Here is a 23,164-nt window from a genome sequence, read left to right on the forward strand (position 1 = left end):
TTGTTGCTAATTAATTTCCTTCAAACACATTACTTAATAGTAACAATGCCTTCTGTCCCAGCATCTCTGATACCTAATTAGTAACATATTGCAGCATATACAGAGGGTAGCAAAGTACTTCACAGCTAAGTAATCAAATATGAGAAGGTTGGGTGAAAGACGTGCCCCACAGAAAAAAAAGAATTCTTGGAGTAGCCAAGATTAGTCCTTTGTAGTCCTTTGTAGTTGTTGTAACCAAGAGTAGTCCTTTGATTCTTAGTTTCTCATTTCTAAACTCCAGATTTGCACTGCTAAAATCAAATTCTGAGATCAAATTTTATTGGTAGTATGTTGTTTTCTACTAAAAAACTTGAGTTGTCAAAGGACCCTTAACTCATTTGCAAGTTTAGCTGCAGAAACACAAAATATACAGTGAAACAGGATTGTTCATGCAAGAAAATAATTATATAAACACAGATGTCATTATCCTATATCCTAGGGTGGGTGTGGCCATTTTAGTAAGAAAAGACTGTATTGCTTAGTGCTTGACTCTGCAGTCTTTGTTTTGGAATGGATATGCCTCTAAGATAAGAAAATGGAGTACTTTTTTACTTAGTTTACATACCATTTTAGATGAAAGTACACCACCAAACCTAGCTGCTGACATTTGACAGTTTTATTTGGCAAAACCAGCTAGTCCACATGTCTGCTGAAAGTTTTTCTCAGTATTGTAGTGCAAGCGGTATCACAGTATCATAGTATGCTAGAGATTGGAAGGGACCTCGAAAGATCATCTAGTCCAATCCCCCTGCCGGAGCAGGAACACCTAGATAATATTACACAGGAATGTGTCCAGGTGGGTTTTGAATGTCTCCAGGGAAGGAGACTCCACAACCTCCCTGGGCAGCCTGTTCCAGTGTTCCGTCACCCTCACTGAGAAGTTTCTTCTCAAGTTTAAGTGGAACCTCTTGTGTTCCAGTTTGTACCCATTACCCCTTGTCCTATCATTGTTTGCCACTGAGTAGAGCCTGGCTCCATCCTCCTGACACTCCCCCTTTATATATTTATAGACACTTATAAGGTCACCCCTCAGTCTCCTCCAAACTATAGAGACCCAGCTCCCTCAGTCTTTCCTCATAAGGGAGATGCTCCACTCCCTTAATCATCTTAGTTGCCCTGCGCTGGACTCTCTCCAGCAGGTCCCTGTCCTTCTTGAACTGAGGGGCCCAGAACTGGACACAATATTCCAGATGGGGTCTCACCAGGGCAGAGTAGAGGGGAAGGAGGACCTCTCTCGACCTACTAACCACCCCCCTTCTAATACACCCCAGGATGCCATTGGCCTTCTTAGCCACAAGGGCACAGTGTTGGCTCATGGTCATCCTGTCATCCACTAGGACCCCCAGGTCCCTCTCCCCTACACTGCTCTCTAACAGGTCGTTTCCCAACCTATACTGGAACCTGGGGTTGTTCCTGCCCAGATGCAGGACTCTACACTTTCCCTTGTTCTATTTCATCAAGTTATTCCCTACCCAACTCTCCAGCCTGTCCAGGTCTCGCTGGATGGCAGCACAGCCTTCTGGCGTGTCAGCCACTCCTCCCAGCTTAGTGTCATCAGCAAACTTGCTGATAGTACACTCAATTCCCTCATCTAAATCGTTGATGAATATATTAAATAATACCGGTCCCAGTACTGACCCTTGAGGCACTCCACTAGTTACAGGCCTCCAACTAGACTCCGCCCCATAGACTACAACTCTCTGGCTTCTCTCCTTCAGCCAGTTCACAGTCCACCTCACTACCTGATCATCCAGTCCACACTTCCTCAATTTAGCTGTGAGGATGCTGTGGGAGACTGTGTCAAAAGCTTTGCTGAAGTCAAGGTAGACCACATCCACCGCTCTGCCATCATCCATCCACCGTGTTATTTCCTCATAAAAGGCTAAGAGATTGGTCAAGCATGATTTCCCCTTGGTGAAGCCATGTTGACTGCCCCTCATAACCCTCTTATCCTTGATATGCCTTAAGATGGCACCAAGGATAAGGTGTTCCATCACTTTCCCAGGGATGGAGGTGAGGCTGACCGGTCTATAGTTACCCGGGTCCTCCTTCTTGCCCTTTTTGAAGACTGCTGTCCTTGACCCTTCTCGCCAGGTTTAATTCTAAGGAGGCCTTAGTCATCCTAGCTGCCTTCCTACATCCCCTAGCAGCAGCCTTATATTCCTCCCAAGTGGCCACCCCCTCCTTCCATGACCTGTAAACTCTCCTCTTCCACTTGAGCATACCCAGCAATTCCCTATTTAGCCACGCAGGTCTCCTGGCCCTCTTCCTTGCCTTCCTACGTGTCGGGATGCTCCGATCTTGAGCACGGAAAAAGCAATCCTTGAATGTCAACCAACTATCTTGGGCCCCTTTACCTTCAAGCAGCCTTGCCCATGGGATTTCCCCTAGCAATTGCTTGAAAAGGCCAAAGTTTGCCCTGCTAAAGTCCAGGATTGCAATTCTACTTGCTATTCTACTAGTCCTACCACACAAGATCCTGAACTCCACCATCTCGTGGTCGCTGCAACCAAGGCAGCCCTCAACCCTTACTGCTTCGACCAGACCCTCCTTGTTAGTGAGGATGAGATCCAGCAGCACTCCTCTCCTGGTTGGCTCATCCACCATTTGCAGGAGGAAGTTATCATCCACACACTGGAGGAACCTCCTGGACTGTGGCTGGGTTGCTGAGTGGTCCTTCCAGCAAACATCAGGGAAGTTAAAATCCCCCACGACGACCACGGCCTGTGACTGTGAGGCCGCTCTCAGCTGCCTGTAGAAGGCCTCGTCAACTTCCTCACCCTGATCTGCTGGTCTGTAACAGACACCCACAACAGTATCGCCCCTGCCAGCCTGCCCCTTAATTCTCACCCACAGACTCTCAACTCGCTCATCATCTGTCCCTGGACAGAACTCGGTGCATTGTAGTTGCTCCCTCACATAAAGAGCAACCCCACCACCCCTCCTGGCTGGCCTCTTTCCTGAAAAGGACATAGCCCTCCATGACTATATTCCAGTCATGTGAGCTGTCCCACCACGTCTCTGTAATTGCCACCAGATCATAGTCTCCTGACTTAACACAGGTTTCCAGCTCCTCCTGCTTATTTCCCATGCTGCACGCATTGGTGTACAGACATTCCAGGGAGCGAGCTGAGCACACCGATTTCACCCTAGGATTATAGGAGGCCTCCCAGTCTTCATTAATTCTGGAGTGCTGCCCCACCGGGGCAAGCCCAGCTACAACCCCATCCCCCTTCGAATCTAGTTTAAAGCTCTCCAAATGAGCCCTGCTAATTCGTGCCCCAGCATCCTTTTGCCTCTGTGAGACAAACCTTTCCCACTTGTCATTGTCCAGAATGGTGCCCTATAAAACCAGCTGTTATCAAAGAATCCAAAGCCCTGCCTGTAGCACCAGTCTCGAAGCCAATCGTTTATGAACTGAATCTTCCCATTCCTTCCCACATCATCAGTGGAAGATGGAAGGAGTGAGGAGAAGATCACTTGAGCCCCAGACTCTTTCACCATCCGCCCCAAGGCCCTGTAGTCTTTCTTCATCCCCCTCAGACTGCGGGAAGCAGCTTCCTCCCCACCTGTCTGGAAGACCAGCAGCGGGCAGTAGTCTGTTGGGTGCACCAGGTTGGGGAGCGCCCTGGTGATATCCCTGATCTGGGCTCCAGGCAGACTATACACTTCCCTATGATGAGGGTCAACTCTGCATATCGGGCCCTCTGTTCCTCTCAGAAGGGAATCGCCTACTACAATGACCCTTCTTTCTTTCTTATCAGAGGCAGTCTTGAGGTGCAAAGTCGACCGCCTTTTCCTATGTGGCCTTGTGGGCTGGCCTTGCCCCACATTCTCACCTACCTCTCCTTCAAGATCCAGGGCCTCGAACCTATTACGGAGGGACACCTGGGGAAGCAGGGCAGGAAGGGGGGAGGGTTTCCCAAGACGCCGAACTGGAACTCGCTTCCAACCCTTGTCATCTTTTTGGTCCCCTACCTCTGTGCAACAGCTACAGGGCAGGGGCTGTCTCGGGCCATCCCCCTCTGTGTGAGAGGGCAGGGGGTCCTTCCCCTTTTCGGGGGTATCTCCCTGGAACCGTTCCAACTGTCACGCCAGGGAGTTACTCCACCAGTCGATCTCCCTTTCACACTCCCTGGTGGTCCTCAGCGTCTCAACCTCCTCCTTAAGTCTTGCCACCAGGCTAAGCAGATCTTCTACCTGCTCACACCTCACGCAGGTGGAATGCTGTCCTCCCTCCCCCGGCAGCAGCAGGCTCTGGCACTCCCTGCACCCAGAGACCTGAACAGCCACGGTTTGGGACGGGGTCTCTGTCTGAGTTGCTGCATGTTTTCAAACATATATTTTAAGTAAGAATATTACTGAATTATTTCGTTTGGAGAAATAGCAGAAATTATTCCCCCAAAAGTAGTATCTTGCCAGGGTGGGTGGTATTTAAATTAAAAGAGTCTCCAAGTGTAGCTATATTATAGTAATTGTACCAGGAAATGTGTCTTCAATGAGGAATGTTGTCTATGATGAACTAGCTTTAAATTAGCTAATCTTGATATCAAGTAGCAGTTCAACCACACCAGAAAAGAGCTCAGCAAGGGTGGAGTTTTGTTTGTTATTTCCAGTAGGAAGATGTTGTCAAAGGATTTACTGAAGTCCAGGTAGACAACATCCACAGCCTTTCCCTCATCCACTTAGTAGTTCATCTTGTCATAAAAAGAGGTCAGGTTGGTCAAGCAGGATCTGCCATGCTGACAGGGCCTGACCACCTGGTTGTGCTGTATGTGCTGCATGATGGCACTCAGGCTGATCTGCTCCATCCCCTTCCCTGTCACCAAGGTCAGTAGCTCCCCAGACCCTCCTTCCAACCCTTCTTGTAGGTGTGCATCACATTTGCTAATTTCAAACTAAAATACTCAAGGCAGAGGAACTGAACTTTGAAAAGTGTTCCAGTCACATTACAATCCTACATTTTATAGAAAGGCTTTTTCTAACTTTTTGAGTAATATAAACCAGTTCCATTGACTGCAATGAAGACACTGGTTATATAGGATCTCACTTACTTTTGTTTTTCGCTTTTGTTTTCACCTGTTTTCCTTCTGACTTCAGGAAGGAATCCTAGGACCAGAGGGGAACTAGAAATAAGAGACCTAGCTTGTTGACTGTGGGCTTTCAAAAACAGGTACAAGAACTCACAGGGCTGAGAGACATATCCATATGTGTATTTGCTGACTCACAAAATTATTTATGTCCAAACTTCCTACAGATGGAGCTATAATGCAGTTTGTAAAGGCCTGTTTTCTTTCACAGCAGATACGGGGGTGGCATCTCCATCAGTGGGCTTCTTGTTTAAATGCGGTATGGTTTGTTTCCAATTTACTTGTCTTTTTCTGGAGTAAGTATTTTTCAGAAAAGATTAGTTTAAAATGTACACATAGGTTGAGTTTTATTGAAAAAAAACCACCCACAACAAAAAACACCTGAATTTTGAGGTGGCTGAGCTTCATTTTATTCCCATTTAATGCTAGTGCATTTAGCTTCCTACTTCCTTCAATTCTTTCTCCAATATAGCAGTTTATACAGAATGAGAAGAAAAAAAAACAAACAAACTTATTAGAATAAAGTGGACAAAGACACAGGCTCGCTGTCAGGGCTATGTCATTTTGCTCTTGTTGCATGCCTTTTCCTATTTTGCTTTTTCTCTTATTTGTCTATACTGCAGGCTTTTGGGACCAAAATCATTTTTTCCACGAGGTTACATGAATAGTATTTTAAAGTCTTTGTTTTAGAAAAAGGACAAATAGTTGCAATTTTGTTTTTCTTGCAGTCCTCCAGAACTTTAAAGAGACATCTTAAATTGTGTCTTTCGGGCTCCTCAGATACTTTATCCCTATGTATTCATAATTTCTGATCTTCTATTGTGCCACTTACCTAGCAGGCAGCCAGTAAGAGAGTGCCTGGGCTGGCACCATGGACAGAGGGCCCCTATGAAGTGGCTGGAGTTGTAGGAAATACATTCCTGACAAATCTTTCTCGTGTATAACTGAGCAACTTAAATTATTTAGTTACGTTAACTGAATTAGCTGCATGGTGGATTTTGAGGGTGAATAATTCTTCCTTCAAAACTGGACAAACCCAACAATTCCTCTCCTATGAAAAATCTGTGGTTTGGGGGAGTTTCGTATTGACAACTGCTAGCTGAAAGATTCTTCAGTCGTATTCCCTATCACATAATGTGAGAATAATCGTAAACATCATTATGAATCAATAGTCTAATGATACTGGCAGACTTTGCTTTTTGATAGTGGTCTTCTGCCCTCCAAAACACATTTTTGGCTCTCTGCAGTGTACTCCATTGCTACATTTAATAAATACAAACAAATCTAGCCATAGTTGGACACAGTCCAGACACACTCCGTGGGGCATGGGAGGGCTTCCATTTTATTTTCCTTATGAGAAATGGATTGGAACTGGAAGAATTCTCCTGCCTCCAAAGGACACTATAATTCAAACACAGCTTCTGAAATTTCAGCACTGCATTTTAATTCACAAACGTGAAAAAAAAAGAGAATAAGGGGGCAATGGGTTGATGTTTGTGTCCTAAAATTATTGTAATAATTATAATGTGCAAGTTTGTCACACATTAATAGCTTCAGACCTTTTGCTGGTACCCTGGGACTTCTTAGTCACATACAGCCCTACATCAGCCACACTGCAAGACCTGTGCAAGTAGGCTATCAAGAGTCGTAGAGATTAGGTGCTCCTCAGCCCTGAAACAAAGTACTGTATCCTAACAGAGTGCCACTTGTCAAAGCTTTTTTCATATGAAGGTAGACTCCTTTTGCTAAGTGTTGGCTTCTATTTGATTGTGTTGTGTACACCATCTGCAAAACACAGAAAAAAAAGTCCTGCGCCAGAGGCCCTACAAGTACATTTTGGGGGACTCCTAATTTTGCCTAAACCCCAGGGGCTTAAGAGAGACTCAGGAATGGAGAAGAGATTCTTGCTGGTCAAGAATATAGGCACGGGGCCTCCAGGACAGCAGGGAGAATAATTTCTGGCTGAATTTATGATCTATAGTGGTGGCAATGTTAGACTGCAGTCTGTGCATTGTGTTGTATGCTAAATACTTGCATCTTACTGTAGAACATGATCTATTTGTGGCCAACAGCTGTTTATCTGTCACTCTCCAAACAATGGAAATGCTCCTTGTCTATTGAGGTAGGCCTCCAAAGTGCTCTCTGTGCTTAAAAGTAACAAAAATGCTTCTTGGTTGACTAAATATGAACCATTTGGGCATATAGGCTTGTTAGTCTTGCGCTTCTGAAGCTAAATAGAGAAACACTTGGAAATACGGAAATTAGTTTCTGTGGAAAACAAGCTTTTCTAGATGGAATCACCAAAAATCCAAATAGCTGAATTCCAAGTGGTTCTTGATTGAGGGATTCGGTTGATAACTCTATAATGATGACTTTGGAAGATTTCAGGCACTGAAGAGATGAAGCCTGTTTCATAAATTCCATATTCCATCCTATATGTCATGAGTTAAGCCAGTTCTTCCTTTTGACCATACACTAAAGTCTGCACTTCTTGCCAGCAAGAGTGAGCCTTCTCTGACAGGTATTATGAAGAAAATGAACCAAAGATTATTTGATGGTAAAAAGTTGTGTATTTTGCTTCTTGAAAGGCAGCTTGTCTTAATAATGGGTTCTTTTCTATGCACACTATAATAAAGTTTTGTCCCTCAGGGACATGCTTCTAACACAGAACTGAGGGCATTCTGAAAAAGCAAAAATTGATATCTCCCAGCTAAACTGAAAGCTGTCCAGAAGAAGAGGCTTATGAAGCAGTTGAGATGTTGGCCTTAGACTTCCTTCTATCTTGTTTAAGAAATACTGTTTTCTGTCAACAGTAATGCCTGAATATGATGAAGGAAACACTGCCTTTCCTTCTCCCTGCTGCCTGGGGCACTGTTATTTATCATTTCAGAGTTGTACCTTTCAAGTTCATAGAAAGGACAGAAAACCTTAGTCTTGTGAGGACCAATGAATCGGACTTGGTGATGGGACTGTAGGCCCTATCTTGACATTAGGCTATGTAGTGGATAGTTTATTTCTGAATACCTGTAGGAAACACATTACAGATTTTAAGCTCCTATGACAGCAGAGGCAGCCTGTAAAAAGGGAGGATACTGAACTGCGTAATGGAAGAGTTGAAACTTGAGAAACAGGTTGCATGCAGCTTCTGTGTACTTTGTACTCTTCTTCTTGCTTTGGTTGGGGAAAAAGGCTGCAGTCTTCATCAGGGTCCTGGCACTGCTATGCACGTTTCCTATGGGTACTACTTGTAAAGTTTAAAGTGTGTATAAACTAGCTGGAAGGTTAGATGCTGTCAAAAAGTAGACTGCCACAAAATAAAAGTAGCTGTCAGAAGGAGAATGATCTGCTGTGCCAGATTCAACCCCAAGAATTAATTACTTTCCCTTTTGCTGGCCTCTCTAAAATTTAGCACATACTTGGTCCCCTCAATCTACTGAAGAGTTTGTTTTTTCTTTAACTAGAGAGAACTAATATGCTGTCTGTCACCATTTATCCGACTTACATTGTTTGCAGTTTTAACCACTGTAGTCTTATGTGTCTCAGCTTGCATTTTATTCCCTAAACTATTTTGGTCTAACGCTTCTCTATGCATACAGGTCCTATTATAGAGGGCTTGAATCTGCTCTGTGCTATTAAAATATAAAATTAAAAGCAGTCTAAGAAGATACGATAATTTATAACATTTGGTGTCACCACTGTTCCGTTCTTCATGGCTTCCTCAGTAGCTGAGAAGGATTCTTATCTAAAGTTTATTGGAAGTCATGAAACACACCTACTGATTTCAGTTAGGTATGATTCATTAGAAATCTTATCAGGTCTTAGACCCAAACTTTATACACAATTACAACCTCTTGACTATACAAGTTTTTCAAGATATGCATTCAAGTGTTACAAATAAAGATTTGTTTTCGGAATAGAAGCTTAACCCATACAGATTATTTCTGCATCAAATAACTCATCTTGAATATTCTATGCCCCATAGCCTCCAGAAGAATCCAACTCAGCATCCAAAAGAAATCGCTCTACACTTGCTTGATATTTAACACCAACACCTGGGAGGGCAACTTAGGTGTCCAGTGAGAGGAAATGGCAACACCCTATTTAGCTAGAGTGCACCAGCTGATCTTACATCTCTTTTCTTCTTCTTGTCAAGCAAGTTTTCAGGTTTGGTTTGACATTCCTGCTCCTTTTCCTTAACAAACAGCTCCCACTTGGAAGGTGGAGTGCTGAGGCACAAGCCTAAGCTCTAGAAGAAAGCCTCGGTGGGTTAACATGGAGAGCATCCAAGTACAGGAATATAAGGAGAAAAAGCTTCAAAGCAATCCTCCAGTAGATCCATGCCACATTAATCTTCTGAAAGATGATAAACAAACCATGAAAATGAGTGGAAAGGAAAAGTGAGTGCTAAAACCAAAATCTTCATCTGGAGCAGAAGGTTCATGCAATGGAAGACATAGAGATCACAGAGACATGAATGTTCCTTCAATCTTACTATCCTTTTAGTCTGATATGTAAATAAAAGGATTTTTTTTTTTTATATTAACCATATTTTAAACCAACAACCAAGCAGAAGAAAAAAAGTATTAGTCATTGCACAATTCAAGTCTGTTTTCCTTTTTTTTTTTTTCCCTCTAGATAAAACTCCTGCCTTTGGCATGGGCATAATTTCCATTTCAGCATATTCATCTGATATTTCCTGTTCCTGTTTGCTTTTTCAGAGAGAACTTGCCTATTTAAAATCTTTACTGATTTTAGACTCTCACCATAGACTTCAGTGTCTTTTAGAATAACAACTGATCATGCTGTCTGTCTCTGAAATGTAGTTTCTTCTTTTTTGGATATGGGACCGTTAATTCTAGGGGAGAGTTTGAGTCATTAGGTACATTATATCCTATGTCCAATTGTAGGATAATCCTATTGTATATGGGTCACAAAGATATCAAAGTTAGCCACAAGAATGGAATGCTGAAGGCAAGATTTGCTTCCAGGAGGAATGTATAACTCAGGAGAAAAAGTATAAACCTTGGTTATTGTGATGCACCAGTTTCCAGAACCTCTCTTTGAAACAGAGTAGAAGTAGATGTAAACTTCTCCTGAGAAACCATTCAGTACACTGCATGAACACCAGATGACAGAAAGCAAAAGCTTCGTATGTATGTCTTTCCTTTACTGTGCGTAGAACTTCTTTGCTATAACTATATATGTCAGGAAGTCCATATTGCATTGAGCTAATTAAATTCAATACATTATTCAGTCGGTATCAGATAATTAGATACTTTTGTCTGCATTTTGGTCAGAATGCCATAGCAGTCATGCCACTCTTGCAGAGAAAAAAAGTTGACAGGTCCCTTAATTATGACAATTGGTCATAATGTACTGTTTCAGTCTCATTTGAAAACTGGCATCAACAATGCAGTATATTTTTATTACATAAACAGGAATTGTAACAGGGCATTGCACTCCTAGTACTGGTGAAGATCTGCACTGGTATGTACAAAATCATTCTTTGGCTAAGAATACCATAAACTGTAATTCATTGTAAAAGTTTGTGCTGGGTTTTTGTTGGTTTTGTTTTGTTTGGTTTGTTTTCCTATTATATAGGAAAAAAATTCACAGAATGCATGAAAAGAAGCTGTTCTATTACTGAGACTGAGTAACTTTGTGATATATTGTGATTCACAATTACATCACACATACGAAGCAGCCAACTAACACCAGAGGGCCATAACTTAACCCTCTGGCCGTGTTCTATTATTTGAAAAATGTGTGTCTTGTCGAAGTAGGATAGCTTGGCAAAAACATTTAATAGTAATGTTCCCAGCATCTCAGAACTTGTTCTTACAATTGCAATACTTCCTGCTACTGTACCTGTCATTACAGAGTTGTCAACCAATAAGAACAAGCATACAAGACATTCAGTTACCTTTAAGAATCAACAGTGACATAACACTGGGATCTGCAATGAAGCTGACACAGCCAATACGTAGTAAACGTTTCAGTAAGCAGCAAAATAAACAAACAGAAAGATCTATACAAAGGAGAGGTTTTTTGGTGGGTTTTTTTTTCTGCAACATACATATTAAGCTGGATATGGAAGGTACTGATGCCCTGAGGCACTGTTCTACATAATAAACATTAATAGTAAAACTTGACCTGTTAGGCCGTTGTTAGGGTAAATCAGTGTCAACTGATTGTTTGGTGTCAACAAATGTATCTTACTGGGTGGTACAACTTATGTTTGGAGTTTTCTGCTGGCAGAGTATTGGCATATAGTTACAGCTTCCCAGACCACCTGCACGTGTTAGTTCTAATTTACAGTAGGATTGAAACAACAAGCAACAATCACAGTATCAGAAAATCTTTCTAGATTGTTGACTTTGTACTCCTACCTATGAACCCATACTCTTACCCATTAGAGATTTCCTGTATGTATCTCAGTCAGCATGGGTTCATGAAGGGCAGGTCCTGCTTGACCGACCTGATCTCCTTCTACAGCAAGGTGACTTGACTGGCTGATGAGGGAAAAGCTGTAGACATTGTCTATTTGAACTTTAGTGAAGCATTTGACCCTCTCTCACAGCATTCTCCTGCAGAAACTGGCTGCTCATGGCCTGAATGGGTGTATTCTTCACTGGGTTGGAAACTGGCTGTGTGATCGATCCCAAAGACTGGTGGTAAATGGTGTCACACCTAGTTGGTGACCAGCCATTAGTGGTGTCCCTCAGGGCTTGGTGTTAGGGCCAGTGTTGTTTAGTATCTTCACTGATGATCTGGATGAGGGGATCGAGTGCACCGTCAGTAGATTTGCAGACTTGCAGACAATACCAACTTGAGTGGGAGAGTTGATCTGCTGGAGAATATGGAGGATCTGCAGAGGGATCTGGACAGGCTGGATCAATGGGCCAAGGCCTATGGTATGAGGTTCAACAAGGAAAAGTGCTGGGTCCTGCATTTGGGGCACCACAACCCCATGCAACGTTACATGCTTGGGGAAGAGTGGTTGGGAAGCTGCTTTGTGAAAAGATCTGGAGGTGCTGATTGACGGCTGAATATGAACCAGCTTGTGCCCAGGCAGCCAAGAAAGCCACAGCATCCTGACGTATATTAGAAATAGTGGGTCCAGCAGGGCCAGGGCAGTGGATCAGCCCTGTACTCAGCACTGGTGAGGCTGCATTTCTCATCCTGTGTTCAGTTCTGGGCCCCTCACTGCAAGTCCAGAAGAGGGCAGTGAAGCTGGTAAAGGATCTGGAGAATAAGTCTTACGGGGAAATTTGGAGTGTTTAGTCTGGAGAAGGCTCAGGGGGACCTTATTGCTCTCGTAACTATCTGAAAGGAGGTTGTAGTGAGACAGGGGTTGGTCTTTCTACCAGGTAGCAAGTGATAGGACAAGAGGTAATGGCCTTGAGCTGCATCAGGGGAGGTTTGGATTGGATATTGGAAAAATTTCTTCACCAAGAAGGTGATCAGGCATTGGAAGAAGCTGCCCAGGGAATGGTGGAATCATCGTCCCTGGAAGTGTTCAAAAGCCATGTAGATGAGGCCCTCAGTGACATGGATTAGTGGTGGACTTGACAGTGCTGGGTAATGGTTGGACTTGATGATCTTAAAGGTCTTTTATAACCTAGTTGACTCTATGATTCTATAACACCAGGATGAAAGCTATTTGGTCTGTTTAATGTCACATGTCTATGTTTGTAATTTCCTTGGTACAATGAAGTATTTGAAATGCTTATTCCTCCATTCTTTCTTGCACATTCCCCCAGTACATTTGCGTGTATGGTATAGATACAATCTATACGCTTTGAGACACTTCTTGGAATTATTTGAGTCAAAATCTGTGGTGTGAACAGTGCATGATGATGTGGTCTTCCTTTTCACCTCTTTTTTCTTTTAGAAAAAAGGCACCCCATCTTTATTTTTCTTTAATTAGACAGCTCTACTGAGATTTGTCACCCTTGCACAGGAGATTTACAGTGCACTCCAAGAAATCTTAATTGGTAGCTTTGGAGCAACTGAGACCAATGTTAAGCTTCTTGGAGGATTCAAAGAGAGAAGCACTGGTTTGGGTTTGTTGGTTTTTTTTTCTTTGATAATGGGAAGAAGAGAGTTTTTTTAATCTCTTACTCTAGGAGTATAAGCACTGGCTGAGTGCCAGGATCTAAGGAAGATTGTTCTCTGTGGAAGGGTAAAGCTTAATAGGAGATGATTACTTACTTAGCTGCCAAAAAACAACTTAGGCTTGCCTGAACCTGGGCAGTATAGAAGCATTTGTCTATCAGAGTCTATCATCCATGAAGAGGCTCATGGAAGTCTGGGCCCAAAAGTAGTGAAAGAGTTTGGTGTTTTGTGCTTATTTTGGACTTGGGACAGTTTTATATGACCAAGAAGATATATGTATATATATATCCAAGAAGGGATGGTTTTATATGACCCTGTAAGAGAGCTGTTCTGGAGTCCAGATGTGTAAGCTGAAAGGTCAAGAAGGTCAAGAAGGAAAAGGTTCTCACAGTGACCTGCCAAGAGTAAGAGTACAGTAAAAAACATTGTACTCTTCTTGAGTGTTGTTTTAGAGGGCTGTGCATACCTATCCTAGCTGCGTGTGGGACATTTAATGAGAAGGATCATTAGAATGATGATTTCATTTTTCTTTTCACTACATGGTCACTACACAGAAGACATCAAAATCTTTGGGTACAGGAATATGCCACAAGGAGTTTGCCTATGTTGTATATGCTGTGCATGCATCTATATACTCAAATGCACGTTCCCAAATTCATTATTTTGTAAAAGATATTGATCATCAAACAAGGTGGGCAAAATAATCTTCTGTGACTATTCATGCTAAAATTTTTCACATTTATTAAGAGCTATACTCTGGTAAATAAGAAGATTGCTTCTCAAAATTTTACAGAACTAAAATTCTCCATTGTCATCTGAATATACGGTGGAAATATTTACCCTTTATATTGATCAAAAATGGTGACTTCTCCTGTGTTTTCAAGTTTATTTTTTTAAATAAACTTGATCACTCCTAAGTCTAGTGTTTCAGTGATATTCCTAGTGCCTAATGCTGTAATAGATTGTCAACACAGTCATCCTCATATCAGATCTCACGTCACTTTTAGTAGGAAACTGATGTGAATTCTCTTTTCACCTGCCCTGGTGAGTAATGCTGCTGGATTGAATTTACCACCCTTACCCTTGTTATGTCTTTCCCAAACTATGTTGCTACACAAATCCAAAAATCATTAGAAAGGTTTTTTATTAGCAGTGATGAAGTTTCCCTGAGGTGGAGGAGTGGGTAACTGATACTAATTGGAAAACAACTGCCCAATGATCTAGGCAGATTATATAGAATCACAGAACCAAATAGGTTGTAGAAGATCTCTAAGTCATCACGGCCAACCATTACCCTAGGACTATCAAGACCAACACTAAACCATGTCACAGAGGGCCTTATTTACAGTTTTTAAACCCTTCTATGGGTGGTGATTCCACCACTTCCCCGGGTAGCCTCTTCCAATACCTGTTCACCTTCTCGGCAAAAAAATTTTTCCTGTTATATATATAAAGCCTAGTTGGGGACTTAGAATTGAAAACCAAGCCAAAAGCATATCTAAAAAATATAAACGCATGAGTAATGACATTTAAAAATAAGATAAATATTGGGTGGTAATTCAGGTTCCAACGTGATGTCTTACGATTATTCTTACTGTTTACACAAAAGTTAGTTAGCCACCCTGAACAAGTTTCAAGTTTGTTGGAAACAGAAACAATTTCTAAGGAAAAACTGCTACTAAAAATTGGTAAGAAGCAATGCTTACAATGTATTTTATATAAAATCTAGTGTGTTATCTAAACAGTAATGAAAATACAAGTCATGTTCTATAGTTAAAGTTACACATCCTTTTTCTGTGACTAATATTTATTTTGTTTTCTGAATAGATTTGAAAGACAGAAGAAAGGATTGGTATAGCATTCAGTTATAATGACCATGCCTTCATGAAATACAGGCATTTTAAAAGTTGAAACTTTAATTGTAATGGATTTTTGATAGGAAGACAATAAACTGCCTTATTTTTTGTTTTTCTGCTCAGTGGTGATAAGATGGTAATGAAATGAATGTTCCTATAAATTTATTGGAGACAATATGAACTATGTAGTACTGTCAGGAATTTTGTAAATAATGATTTTCTCAACTCCCTGGCTACAAATTCCTGATAAGGTAAAAGAGGAACATGAATGGAGACTAAATTATAGTGCAAGACTCAAGTCATTCCACTAGATACTGCTCTAAATAGCCATTAACATGCACATGAGACACACAGCATTTCTTTTTTGTATCAGCAAAGCATTCTTATTTCCAGTTAAATGCCCACCAAAAAAAAAAAATCAAAAAAAAAAAAATCCAGAAAGGTCTCTCATAAAATAGAATCTTAACTTCATTCAGTTTGTCTGTCTCTAGAGGAGGCAATTATACTGATCTACATTACCACTGCAAAATTAAAACATTACCACTTAAAGTTCTCCTGAAGTGGTCTGAAGTCTTTTGACAGGAGATATTATCACTCTGTTAAAATTGTGCTTAGTCATCTTCAGTTAATACAACCAAAATTTTAACCTGGAAATAATACTCAACTTGCTTTCATTAACATGAAAGGTTTTCACACTTTTCCGAACTATTGCACATGTTGTCCCTGTTGCTGATGGGGGATAACTTATCACTGATGGCAGTTCAAATTGTAAGGAATTAAATTAAATCTGACATTGCTTTCTGCTAAGGTGAGAGCTTTTCATATCACAAACAATGTAAAGGTCACAGTAGGCTTTCTTTATTAGCAAAATAGCTCATTTAGTGTTAAACATTGTCCTGAGACTCCAAAAAGAGTCTCCTCCGAAAACAAACAAACAAACAAACAAACGAAACTTGGACATGTTTAAACTCCCTAACACTGAACATCTAATTTCTGTGATTCTATTTTGAAAAGATTTTCCACAGTACATCATTTGATGAATCTAGACCAGTATTTCACCAAATACTGAACATGTTAATAAAATATTAAAGTGATAGTTGAGAAATACCAAATTTTGATTAACTGAAGCCGGAATAAATATTACAGGATGAGGTCCTATCTAAAACATCATGGTAAGCAGCATGGAAACATAAAAGAAGGTGATTGAAGAAATACATTTGAGACCATTTGAACTGCAGGTTTAATTGCAGTCTCACTTTTATGTCCACCTTTTCGTTAAGAACTTTCCTTTCTTGTCCTCATATATTTGTACAGGTAGGCATAAAAGAATATGTGTGTGTACTGTTATATCTTGTTTCTAATTCCAAAGAATTTTATTCTCCCTGCCTTGTGATGTGTGGGGAAGCTGCAACTGCAAACTGCTGGTTCAATATAAATTTTATCTGTACAGAGTCGCAGGTACTCCAGGCTGCTGTGTGTGGATTGTCCAGAAAGAGGGCATAACTGGGATGTGTAACAAAGGTGTTGACTTGGAGCCTGCTGCCAGCAGAGCTCTCACAAACCAGCAATACTCTCCACAGTGATGAATTGCCCCCTCTGGCACAGAAGGGTTGGCTGATGTTAGGAAGTGCAAATTACATCTCCCTGTGGCAGCTTGTCTAAATCTGAACCTTTAATTGCAATTAAGTGATGAATACATTCCCTTCATTTTTGTTTTGTTTTGGTGAATTCAGCTCAGATAAAGGTGACAGATAAATTGCACAGGGGAATGAAGTCATTGAAGCTGGTTAAGAAATGGCTCAAAACCTATTTCATTAACTCCTATTTTTTTCTTGAATTATCTGAAAAATGTTTCAGCTAGGTCTAAAAATCACAGGTTAGTAACAGCAGGAGAATCTTTCATTTTTACTTTCATCCAGATATCTGTACCACACACTGAAATGCTATTTGTGTAATTCAGCAAGGCACTAGCTACATAGTTTTGTCTGTAGGACAAGCATTTCAAAAATATTTCAGAATGCCCAGACAAATGTTCACACGGAAACCTCTCTTCTTGATAATTCATAGGATTTTCCTGTTCTTAAGAGAAATACATACATATATATCAAAAAATAAAAATCTCACAATGTTTACAGAAGGTAATTGAATTTACATATGTATTTATCAAATATGTACTCGTGTTTGCGGGGCTTTACTTGAAACATTAGTTGTGAGTGACATGTGGCAGGACATTCCTCTCGTATCTACAGCTGCTTTCTCCTGGCAGCTTGAGGAGGGTCTAACAAAGATCTGGTGGCCTTCCCCAGGGTTCTCTCTTTAACATGAAGATGGCATGCAGGCAGGGTGCTGCTTCCCTTCTCTCCCCAGAAGAGATGTCATCCCCCTCTACTTGCAAATGGGGAGGGGAGATTGAGGATCAAAACCAAAAGTTGCCATAATCCAATCGCTAGACTTTAACTTTTTATTGTATCTTTTGGGGGCTTCTCTGCTGCATAAACTAACCAGAGAAGGGAAGTAAGGACATGTAAGCAGATAAATCGTGATTTAGAAATTGTCATGGAGTATTTTGGTCTTCTAGTATTACTCCACAGAGGTTGCTTTTCATATCAGAAATCTTTAACCAGGAGAAACATGCTAGCATAAATAAGGGAGCATATAGGAAATTGTACCAGAGCTGATAAATAGTGATAGTTGTTTATATGTGTCTGTTTTACTTCATGCACGTAACAGGAAGAGGTGGCTTTCTGCAATGCAGTGGGGTTCTTTGGAGCACAAAGTGATGGTTGCCCCTGAGTTAATGGTTTGTATAATATGTAGTTCTAGTTCAACCTACAAAGTTTAGATATGTGACAAAGGATCAAATCTGTTATGACCAAATGTTTCTGCTAATGTGCATTTTCCATCTTATCTGCTCCATTTCTTTTTTTTTTAAGCAAGTTGTTTTTATTGGACTATGAGTAGCAAATTCCTACAATTTTATAGCCGTATGACATTGTTGTCATTGCTTTTAGCACAGGAAATGGTACATCTGTTAGTAAAGAGACCAAAGGAACTCTCCCATGAGTCACCAAAAAGCATTTGCCAAAACTAATTAAACTAATGCCAAATGTGACAAGTCAGTTTAAGACCTGTAACTGTTTACAGTACACTGACTTTGCGGGAAAGAGGTAGAATATGGGGATGAAGGTAACGGGAGGTTAGGGTAAGGATCTGAAGTATAACTTCACAGAGGAAGTAAATTTGCCTTACCTGATTTTTTTTTCTTAATAATTCACCTACCTCTGCTGAGCTAGCCCAAGAACCATTTTCAGAGCCTTTGTTTCAGCCACTTACCCTTAAATTGCAATTAACAGGAAAACTGTTCATTCTGTTTGAACTCACTCTTTATATTTCTCCAGGTGTGAAATTTTAATTGTTATTCTCAGATGAGAACTTTTCTAAAAAGCAAGTTTATCCCTGTACGTAATGTTTGCTAGGAGTTCTGTTACATTTCATAGGACTATCATGAGGTTCTGCTAAAGAGATGTTTTGTTCTTGATTTTTTTACAGAAATTCAGAATGAAATACAGAGTTCTTTTAAGTATTAAACTAAGGAACATGCCAAGGAGAGCAATATAAGCTTTGATAATAAATTCTGCAGAAATCAAACTAATTTTTACCATTGCATCTGCCAACACAAAATGTTACATGTCTAGCTAAGGCCTGTGGTCTGCTTGTAACTTCAGATACTCATGTGAACTATGAAAACAGTGCATCAAGAAAGCTGAAATATGAGTAACAATCAACTTGATTTCTGCAAGCAGTTGTATATAGTAATCAAGAAAATTATTTCTTTTGAATTAAAGAAGTAGTCTATTTACTGAATGTTCACAGTTTCTGAGGTTTTTTTCATTTGTATAGCAAATATAATTATTAAAATGCCCCTATTAGAGTACTGAAGAATTATTTCTTCTAAACGAGCCATTTGATTTCTTTCCTATTCTTAAAAGCATTTTTGTATGGTTGCGTTTTTTGGACCATGGTGCACTGTGGAAGCAATGAGAGACACAAGGAGAAGAGGTGGGTCTTGTCTAGCGACAAGACCAAGGCCCTATCACACTTGACATTTTTAGTTGACAAATGACTCTCCAATCATCTGCCACCCCAGTTCTTGTATCTAAAAATGTGGATAATTGCCCCTGTTTTTATCTTACCTTGCATTTGCCTCCAATGTCTTAACTGCCAAACTTTGTGCTGCTACTGCTATGAGCTCTTTTGCAGATTTGAGACAGAAGTATTAGTTTTAGTGATATTTTTAGTGAGAATTTGCTAGCATTAATCATCAGAAATCCCTCTACTAATAAATATTCCACTTCATTCTTGCATAGTTCTATTGACACATCAGTGATTTATCATTCTCCATCTTTGTTTCAGTATAACTTTGTGTCTTCAGCCTTCCTTCTCATGTTGATATACCTGCTAAAGTAACTTGAGCAAATTGAAAAAATTCTCTGGAATTATGAGTTTTCCGTAATTTCTCACCCTGCTGCATCACTGTTCTGTACACAGATTTCCTGTTTATAAATCAAACATCTTCTGATAATTTAGGATATTTAGTGTTCCTAAGTTAATATCTAATCCCATTATGTGGGAGGGAGTATGTCACACTGCTTTCATTAACTAAATTGAAACATCTGTGGTCCAAACTTCCCTGGCACAGACTCAGTGTCAAGATCTCCTTAATAGAATCATAGAATTATAGAATAGCTAGGGTTGGAAAGGACCTTGAGATCATCTAGTTCCAACCACCCTGCCATGGGCAGGGACACCTCACACTAAACCACGCCATCCAAGGCTCTGCCCAACCTGGCCTTGAACACTGCCAGGGGTGGAGCATTCAGAACCTCCCTGGGCAACCCATTCCAGTGCCTCAACACCCTCACAGTAAAGAACTTCCTCCTTATATCCAATCTAAACTTCCCCTGTTTAAGTTTTAACCCGTTACCCCTTGTCCTATCACTACAGTCCCTAATGAAGAGTCCCTCCCCAGCATCCTGATAGGCTCCCTTCAGATACCAGAAGGCTGCTATGAGGTCTCCACGCAGCCTTCTCTTCTCCAGGCTGAACAGCCCCAACTTTCTCAGCCTGTCTTCATATGGGAGGTGCTCCAGTCCCTTATCATCCTCGTGGCCCTCCTCTGGACTTGTTCCAACAGTTCCATGTCCTTTTTATGTTGAGAACACCAGAACTGCACACAATATTCCAAGTGAGGTCTCATGAGAGCAGAGTAGAAGGGCAGGATCACCTCCTTCGACCTGCTGGTCATGCTCCTTTTGATGCAGCCCAGGATACAGTTGGCTTTCTGAGATGTGAGTGCACACTGAACCCACCTCATGTTCATTTTCTCATCGACCAACACCCCCAAGTCCTTCTCTGCAGGGCTGCTCTGAATCTCTTCTCTGCCCAACCTGTAGCTGTGCCTGGGATTGCTCCGACCCAGGTGTAGGACCTTGCACTTGGCATGGTTAAACTTCACAAGGTTGGCATCAGCCCACCTCACAGGCATGTCAAGGTCCCTCTGGATGGCATTCCTTCCCTCCAGCTTATCAACCGAACCACACAGCTTGGTGTCATCGGCAAACTTGCTGAGGGCGCACTCAATCCCGCTGTCCATGTCACCAACAAAGATGTTGAACAAGACCGGTCCCAACACCAATCCCTGAGGGACACCGCTCGTTACTGGTCTTCAGCTGGACATTGAGCCATTGACCAGAACTCTTTGCATGCGGCCATCCAGCCAGTTCTTTATTCCACCAAGAGGTCCACCTATCAAATTGATGTCTCTCCAATTTAGAGATAAGGATGTTGTGTGTGACATAAACACCGTCTTTGGTGGTTTATGATTATCTTTCTCTGATAGGAACTCCTGCTCTTACCATCTCCTGTTTGTATTGCTATGATCATCAGGAATAAATTATGGCATTCATTTAAAACATGCAGCTAGGTCAAAATACAAAATATTTTCCATTACATGCAAACTACTTAGAAACCTACAGTAGTAACAGCTGTAGACATAACTGTTCATATACACATAACGTTCACTGTATGGAGAATAGAAATTCTGTGATGTCTGAGCATTAGTTTCTGAAATTGTTCCTTTTTCTAAACCTATAATTTGATGATGCACTTTTTCTCATCCTTTTGTTGCTGAAGCTACTCCAAACTCACTGATTTAAGAAACATGGAATAGAGATCATCCATTCCCTGAATTTCTCCTGAAAGTTGAGCTAAATGAGTTTGGGGTCTATACCAGTGGGAATCCCCATCTCAAGAAAAGAATAATCCTGCCTAGTGGATTTTAATTTTTAAATATGAAAAACCATAGGAGAAAAGGAGAAAATAGTGAATGTTGAAGCTACATTATGAACTTATTCTCCATCTAGTTGTAAAAATAGTATTTTTTGATCATGATCAAAGACAAAAATATACTGCAGTAAGAGATAGGAAATTACAGAAATTGGGAAATGCAATATTTTATGTAGTAATAAAGCATTTATACTATAAATGGAGACAGAGATTAAATGTTGTTGCTCTCTGACATAGGTAACTTCTGGTTTATATTATTTTTATCAACAGACAAGGACATTTCCTTTGATTTCCTTATAATTCTGTGTAAGGGGTAGATAGCAGAATAACTTCAGACTAGAAGACTGTCTTATCAACCACACCATATTTATAGTTTGCACAAAGTAAAAAGTTTTTACAGTTAGGCCAAGTTCCCAGTGATTGGAAAAAGACGAACATCATACCCATTTTTTAAAAGGGTAAAAAGAAGAGCCCTGGGAGCTATCAACCTGTCATACTTACTTCTGTACCCTGTATCTATAAGATAATGGAGCACATCCTGCTGGAAGCTGTGTCAAAGCATATATATGACGGTGAAGTGATTAGAGACAGGCAACATGGATTTACAATAGGAAAACGATGCCTGACTGATCTGGTGGTCTTCTAGGATGGACTAAGGACATTGGTGGATAAGGGAGGAAAAATGATGTAGTCTGTCTTGAGTTCTGTAAGGCCTTTGACACAGTCCCACGCAACATCCTTGTCGCTAAATTAGAGAGATAGTGATTTGATGGATGGACAATTCGAGGAACAGGATAACTGCATCCAAAGATTTGTGGTCAATGACTCAATGTCCAAATGGAGATCAGTAACAAGTGGGGGCAGAATGGATTAAGAGCAGCCCTAAGGAGAACAACTTAAGAATATTGGTAGATGAAAAATTACATATGAGTTTGCAATGTGCTCTTGCAGCCCAGAAAGCAAACCATATCCTGGGCTGTATTAAAAGGAGCGTTGCCAGCACGTTGAGGGAGGTAATTGTCCCCATCTACTCCCCTGCAGTGACATCTCACCCAGATTACTGCAGCCAGTACTGGGGCCTCCAGCCCTGGGGTCCCCAGCACAAGAAAGTGTTAGAGCAAGGCCAGAAGAAAATGCTCAGAGGGCTGGAGCACCTCTTCTGTGAAAACAGGCTGAGAGGGGTGGGCATGTGCAGCCTGGAGAATAGCAGGCTTCAGGGACACCTTAAAGCAGCCTTAAAGTACCTAAAGTGATCCTATGAGAAAGACAGAAAAACTTTCCACTGGGGCCCACAGTGACAGGACAAGGGGCAACACTTTTACACTGAAAGATGATAGATCTAGATTTGACATGAGGAAGAAATTCTTAATGATGAGAGTGGCGAGGCACTGGCACAGGGTGCTCAGAGAAGCTGTTGCTGCCCCATCCCTGGCAGCGTTCAAGGCCAGGTTGGACAGGGCTTTGAGCACCTGGTCTAGTGGAAGGTGTCCCTGCCTGTGGTAAAGAGATTAGAATTAGATGATCTTTAAGGTCCCTTCCAACCAAAATTATTCTATGATTTTCTGATTCTAAATAGAACTATAGCATAATCTAGCAAGCAGTTTTACATGTTATGGCCTCAGTTAAGAAGTTATTGCCTTGCTACCTTTATGAAACACTAGGCAAAAATAAATTGGTAATCCAAAAATTAGAGTAGTTTTTAATATATGATGACTT

The sequence above is a fragment of the Pezoporus occidentalis genome, unplaced genomic scaffold (assembly GCF_034315485.1).
Source record: "Pezoporus occidentalis ecotype Australia unplaced genomic scaffold, CSIRO_AGI_Poc_V1 ctg117, whole genome shotgun sequence".
NCBI classification, from domain to species: domain Eukaryota; kingdom Metazoa; phylum Chordata; class Aves; order Psittaciformes; family Psittacidae; genus Pezoporus; species Pezoporus occidentalis.